Genomic DNA, 6,734 nt, shown 5'->3' with positions numbered 1-6,734 from the left:
CCGAGGTCTGAGAACATGGGGTACTTACGGGAATGGAAATAATTCAGAATGGATGTAGGTGAAAACACAATTGGGAAATGAAACGCTAAATATAGCCCAGTTGATAATGGGAATCCACTGACAGGTTTTAAGTAGGGGATGCCATTCTACAGTTTGTATATTAGACAGTTGTGTTTAGAAGTCTGGAAAAAGGCTGCTGTATTGTTTTTCTCCCGTCCCCTAGATCCTCTGCCTTTCTTTTCCAAGTTCTATTCCCCTGGGGTTGACACTATCTTGTTTGAGGACTGCCTTCTGGTTGGGCTTGACCAAAGATAGACCTGGACAAGGATATCAGAAGGCAGGTACAGAGTGAAATAGGGGCATTTCCCCCTCATTTGATTCCACATCTCTATAAGTGGCTTTATCCCTCCATGACTGCACTCTTAACAAGTTGTCCCTCCTCTAGCTTGCATTATCTCCCTTTGTGTCTTCAGCTGTAGGAATGGTAATGGACTTCTTGTAGTTAGGTTTTGGGTGCCTTATCGTCTCTTTACTCTGCCCACCATTCTGTAACTGGTCCCTTTGGTAAAATATTTTTATTTTGAGCTTTGTTGTTGTTAATTACTGTTGAGTCAACTCTAACTCAAGGCAACCAGATGTATAATAGAACAAAATGTTAACCTGTGCCATCTTCATGATTGTTTGACTATATGTCTGAGCCCATGGTTGCAGCTTGTGTAGTGTCTTCCAGTGTTGAAGCTTTGTCTTCCATTACTATATGTGATCTATTAGGTTTTAATTGGCTAATTTTTAGAAGTAGGTTCCAAGGCCTTTCTTCCTAATCTGTCCTGGTCTGGAAGCTCTGCTGAAGCCTGCTCATCCCAGGGAACCCACCTGACTGAATATGAAATACTATTGGAATGGTTTCCAGCATCATTTTTGTTGTTGTTGTTGTTGTTGTTATGTGCCGTGGAGTCAGTTCTGACTCATAGCGACCCTGTACAGGGTTTCTGAGGCGGTAAATCTTTCTGGGAGCAGAAAGCCTCATCTTTCTCCCACGGAACAGCTGGTAGTTTTGAACTGCTTACCCAGAGGTTCACAGCCCGATTCACCATAGCACAACGAACTGACAGGTGAGTACTTTGGATGAATTTTTTTCCTACTGAGACCTTTACTGACACAACTTGGTTCAGGGGTTGGGGAAGGAGAGAAGAGACAGGAAGCAGGGAATTCAGTTAAAAAGACTTTTGGATGGAGCTGGAAATCATAAATGTATGAACTAATGTGTTACCAGTAGGGTTGGAGAACAGTAGCTGAATTGGAGAGATGCTAAGATTATGTTGTCTTTTACATCAGTAATCAGACTAGGAATTTGTAGTGAAATGAGTTCCTTTATATGGCCTTTTACCTTAGGTCTTTGGAAAAACAGTTTGAGAGACTTCCCTCCTAAATTCTGAGGGGTTACCAATACCCTTGTTTTCTGCTCTAATGAGTTTGTTAATTATGTCCAGGTTGATGGACATTTCCTGCGTAAGCTGTAAACAGGTATGGTTTGATACTTTTTGCCTATCCATAGGCTGCAGTTTGCCCTGTGATTGGTAAGATCTTCCAGGGAGTGATCTATAGACAATGCAAATGAGGTGAGTTATAGTCCACTATGCAAATAAAGTGGTTTTGACCTACCAGGGGAGATTGGTCAGTTTGTGGCTCTGATGGTAGAGCTTTGCCTTGACATTGAAAGGATTTTGTATATTTAAGTAGCCAGCCCCACAGAGGGTTTTCAGAGAGAAGCAGCAGGAACAAGAAAAGTAAGAAGAAGCACAGAGAAAGAAGACAATGAGGGGCCTGAAAGGGGCACAGCAACAGAGCCAGTGGTGACAGGCCCAGAAGGGGCCCAGTACTAGAGCTCGTGGCAACAAGCAGCAGGGCCCAAGCCTGTCCTGAGTGGGCTGTGAGGAGCCTATTTCAGGGGACTGAGAGGGGGCCTACTGAGAGGGCTCTTCTGCATGAAGAAGGGAAGCTGTAACTATATGCTTCCTGATTCTACTTCCTAAGTTGCACCTGATTGACCCTTCTTCTGAGTTGTACCCTGTGACTTAAGAAACCACTTAACTTTAAGTATGGCCTGTGAAGTCTGTGTGGTCATTGCAATGGGCTACCTAAACTTAGCAGAGAAGTAGAGAGTGCTGTGGAAGGAATAGCTGGTGTTAGAATTGTTTAAAATGTTGGAGAGTGGGAATCAGCCTTGGACTGATCTTGATTACATCATCCCTCCCAAAGTTAGACAGATTCTGACAATGATACTCTCACCCCAGCATTCTTCAGTATCACAACCAGGTACCTTAACTGACCATGCCACTGAAAACTTCTGCATAAAACACATTCCTTCTCGTTTTCATGAGCTGGTATAACAAGATGGAAGCGAAGGTGAGAACTTAGAGGAGATCACTTTACCTGGTAAAGTTTCACAGTCTTGTAAGAGTCAGAGAATAAGAGACAAAGCCAAGGTTTACTTGGCATTTTAAAAGTAAACCTCCCAAAGTATCCTTCATGTAAGAATTCTACCCATCCACCCCTTGGGTAAATTACCCAATAGCTTAAGCTCTGAGTAGAAGGGGAAAGAGGAGGCAAATATTGCCTGAGAATTTGCAATCACAGGTGGTCCCTCACATGGGTCTGAAGCCTGATATTCTAGCACTTCAGTGGTTCAAAGAAACGCAGGCTGAAAATTTCATTTAAAGTTGTTCCAAACTTGTGTCTTAGGAACCTGTTTTCTGGAGAAACAAATTCTTATTCCAGTCTTTGGAGAATTCACATAGATAAATTATAAGAATGTTGTTGATAAAACAAATGAAATTTTGAAACAGTACAAAACCCGCAATTAAAAATCTAGAAGATTAATACTAAGATTTCAGAAATCGAGAACACATTGAAAAGGCAAAGGAGTAGATTTGAAGAAATGGAAGGCTGACTTAGTGAGCTTGAAGACAAATCTTTCAATACCAGTATGCTAGAAGAACAATCAGAAAAAAGAACGAAAAATCTGGAGAAAGTCTAAGATTTATGTGGGACACTATGAAGAGTCTGAAGAGCAGAGATATCAGCTTGAGGACTAAGGTGCGCCTGACCCATGATATTTTCAGTAACCTCATATAGATGCGAAAGCTGGACAGTGAATAAGGAAGATCATAGAAGAATTGATGCCTTTGAGTTGTGGTGTTGGAGGAGAATACTAAAAGTACCACGAACTGCCAAAAGAACCAATAGATCTGTTTCAGAAGAAGTGAAACCAGAGTGCTCCTTGGAGGCCAGGATGGCTAAGCTTCGTCTCTCATACTTTGGACATATTGTCAGGAGAGAACAGTCGCTGGAGAAGGATGTCATGCTGGGTAAGATGGAGGGTCAGAGAAAAAGAGGAAGACTCCCAATGAGATGGATCAGCCAGGTGGCATCATTGATGGCGTCAAGTGTGGTGGGGTTTGGCCAAGGATCGGACATTGTTTCCTTCTGCTGTGCATGGGGTCGCTATGAGTCAGTTCCGACTCGATGGCACCCGACAACAACAACAATGAAGAGAAATAACTTAGGGGTGATTGGAATTCCATAACAAGAAGAGACAATAAAAAGCACAAAGCAAATTGTCAAAGAGGTGTTGGAAAAAAACTTCCCTAACATCATGAACAACAAGAAGACAAGTATACAAGAAGCTGAAACAAACCCCAAACACGAAAAATCCCAAAAGAAAATCACAAAGACATATCATAGTCAAACATTTTCCAAAACCAAAGCAAGGAAAGAATCCTAAGAGCACTGAGGAAAACTGAAAAGTTACCTATAAAGGAGAACCAGTAAAACTAAGCTCTGATTTGATTTCTCAGCGGAAACCATGCAGGCAAGAAGGCAATGGGATAACATATACCAAACTCTGAAAGAAAGAAAAAAATTGCCAAATGACAAGGAAGTCAAGTTGTTTTCAAGACAAAACAGACTGTTTTAAACAGGGAAATACATTTATAAATTACAGGATAACCTCAAAAACAAAAAAACAAACTAATACACCTTCACATCAGAATAAAAAAGAGGAAAATCAGAAAGACTTAGTAAACACAACAGAAATGAAAATGAAAAGAGAACCCACACAAAAATGCACTCAGTACAGAAAATTATGTGGAACAAATTATGTGAAGCAGTATAAAAACACACACACAGCAACTGACAGCAATCAATTCACACTGAATGTACTGGTAATTACGCTGAATGCACCAGTCAAGAGACAGAGAGAGAGAACGGATAAGAAGACAGGCTCCTTCAGTATGCTGTCTACAAGGTAGTGGTGGTGGTGGTTGTATGCCAGAGTCTGTTTCAACTCATAGTGGCCTTGTATAGGGTTTCTGAGGCTGTAAATATTTACAGGAACAAAAAGGCTCATCTTTCTCCCTTGGAACAGCTGGTAGAGTCACACTGCTAACCTTGTGGTTAGCAGCCCAGCTCATAATCCACTGCACTACCAGGGCTTACATCAAAAAGATGGTGGTGGTTATGTGTTGTAGAGTGGGTTCTGACTCACAGTGACCCTGTAAAGGGTTTCTAAGCTGTAAATCTTTATGGGAGCAGAAAGCCTCATCTTCCTCCTGTGGAACAGCTGGTAGATTTGAACTGCAGACATCTTGGTAAGCAGTCCAACGTGTAACCACTATATTACCAGGGGTCCTTCAAAAAGATGGAGCCAGTGTAAATACCCATCAACTGAAAAACGATGAAACAGGCCTTGGTATATAACACACAATGGAATACTATGCAACCATGAAGAATAACAATGGATCTGTGAAACACCTCACAGCGTGAATGAACCTGAAGGACATTATGCTGCGTGAAATTAGGCAATCACAAAAGGACAAATATTGTATGAGACTAATGGAGTCCCAGTGTGGTGTGGTGGGTTAATGCGCCAGACTGCAAAGCCGTTTGTACTGCAAGGTCGGTGGTTCAAGCTCACCAGCTGCTCCTTGGAAACCCTATACAGGGTCGCTATGGGTCGGAATCGACTCGACAGCACTTAACATCAACAACAATGTTGTAAAAAGTTAAGAAAACATATTTTTTTGATGAAAGAAACAATCTTTGATGGTTAGGGGGCTGGAAGGGGGCAAGGAGGAGGTAAAATTATTCACAGGCTAGAGAGTAGACACATGTTAACATGGGTGATGGGGCAGAGAAGATACAACAAAAGGGAGGTTAACAGAAGAAAGATGAAGGTAGCAGGAGACCAGGAGACGCTGGGGAATGCAATAGTTAAAGTGAATAGAGGTAAATGCTGTTAACTGTTGGCACATGGAGGGGATTGCAATCATTGTAATGAAGCAAAGTAGATGATTTGTTGAATGTAAAACTGATAGTCTACTCTGTAAACCTTCACTCAATTTACAATAAAAAGTTGAAAAAAGAATAGAAGTTTTCTACCAGTTTTTTGAAGCCTCATTGTTTATGTGTGGTCCCATGTGTATATATATTTTAATGGGAGAGAAGCCTTTTTTTTGCTTTTTGTTCCTCCCTAGTGGTTTTCAAGACCTCAAACCTGGATTTGTGTAATGCTGGATTCTGAGTGGGATGCAGGCAGGTGAGGCAGGGGGCATGGTTAGGGGCTTTGTCTGGCGGGCAGGTGGGTGGTAGCAGTAGAGATGGTTTGGCCTGTGCTGCTTAGGCAGGCAGAACAGCGGAGGGGTGAGGAGTGGTCTGCTCCCTCCCCACGCATTCTTTCACTCTGCGCCTCACACCACCGTCTCAGCCATCACCACAGCCGCTCTCCTTTCCTCCTGCATTTGTCAACGGGCAGTAGTGGCAGCAGAGGTGACAACGACTGAAACTGGGCTCCCATAAGGTTCTAATATGGTATTCTCACAATATCCAAACCGCATAATGTCCTGTGTCACAGAACATGTCATGGATGTTAAGTGACATGTACCTGTCATTACTAAATGACCAAGGATACAGTACACAGAGATAAAAATATGACATATTTAGAAAGATTTAGAGACGTGGAGGATAGAAGATGAAGGTTTAACAAGATCTAATGAAGCTCTAGACAAGGGAAGGAGAGATAATAGAAAATAGTTAATATCAGAAAAGACAAATTTTCACAACTGATGAAAATCACCAGTCTACAGATTCAAGAATTCCAATTAGTGACAAGCAGGATAAAAATGAAAGAAATCTAGACCTCAGTAGCACAGAATAAAATTATACATTATCAGAGAACAAGAGATTTTAAAAGCAACTATGGAGGAAAGAGCTCAAAAGGATAATATTCCCACTGACAAGTTTATTTAATATAAAAACAGAAACCAGAAGATAGTGAAATTATATTATTAGTGTGCTAAAAGGAAAATTTAACCATAAACCTAGGATTTTATGTCCTGTCAAAAGATATTTCATAAGTGTCCCCCCCCCCCCAAAAAAAAAAAAAAAACAACCTCCAATAAACCAAAACCCTGAAAACCCAAATGTCCAGCAGGACATTTGGAATATATCCATATAATAATTGTAATATAGAATTATAATACATTCACATAATGAATAGTACAATGGAATACTACTTTTTGTTTTGTTGTTAGGTGCCATTCATTGAGCCCTTACCGACTCCTAGTGACCCTATACCAAACAGAACGAAACACTTTCCTGTCCTGGGCCAACCTCATAATTGTTGCCACGCTTGGGCCCATTGATGCTACCACTTTGCCAATCCATTTCACTGGGGG

Source organism: Chrysochloris asiatica, unplaced genomic scaffold, assembly GCF_000296735.1.
Source record: "Chrysochloris asiatica unplaced genomic scaffold, ChrAsi1.0 scaffold00094, whole genome shotgun sequence".
Lineage (NCBI taxonomy): Eukaryota > Metazoa > Chordata > Mammalia > Afrosoricida > Chrysochloridae > Chrysochloris > Chrysochloris asiatica.
Note: the sequence above shows the minus strand (reverse complement) of the source record.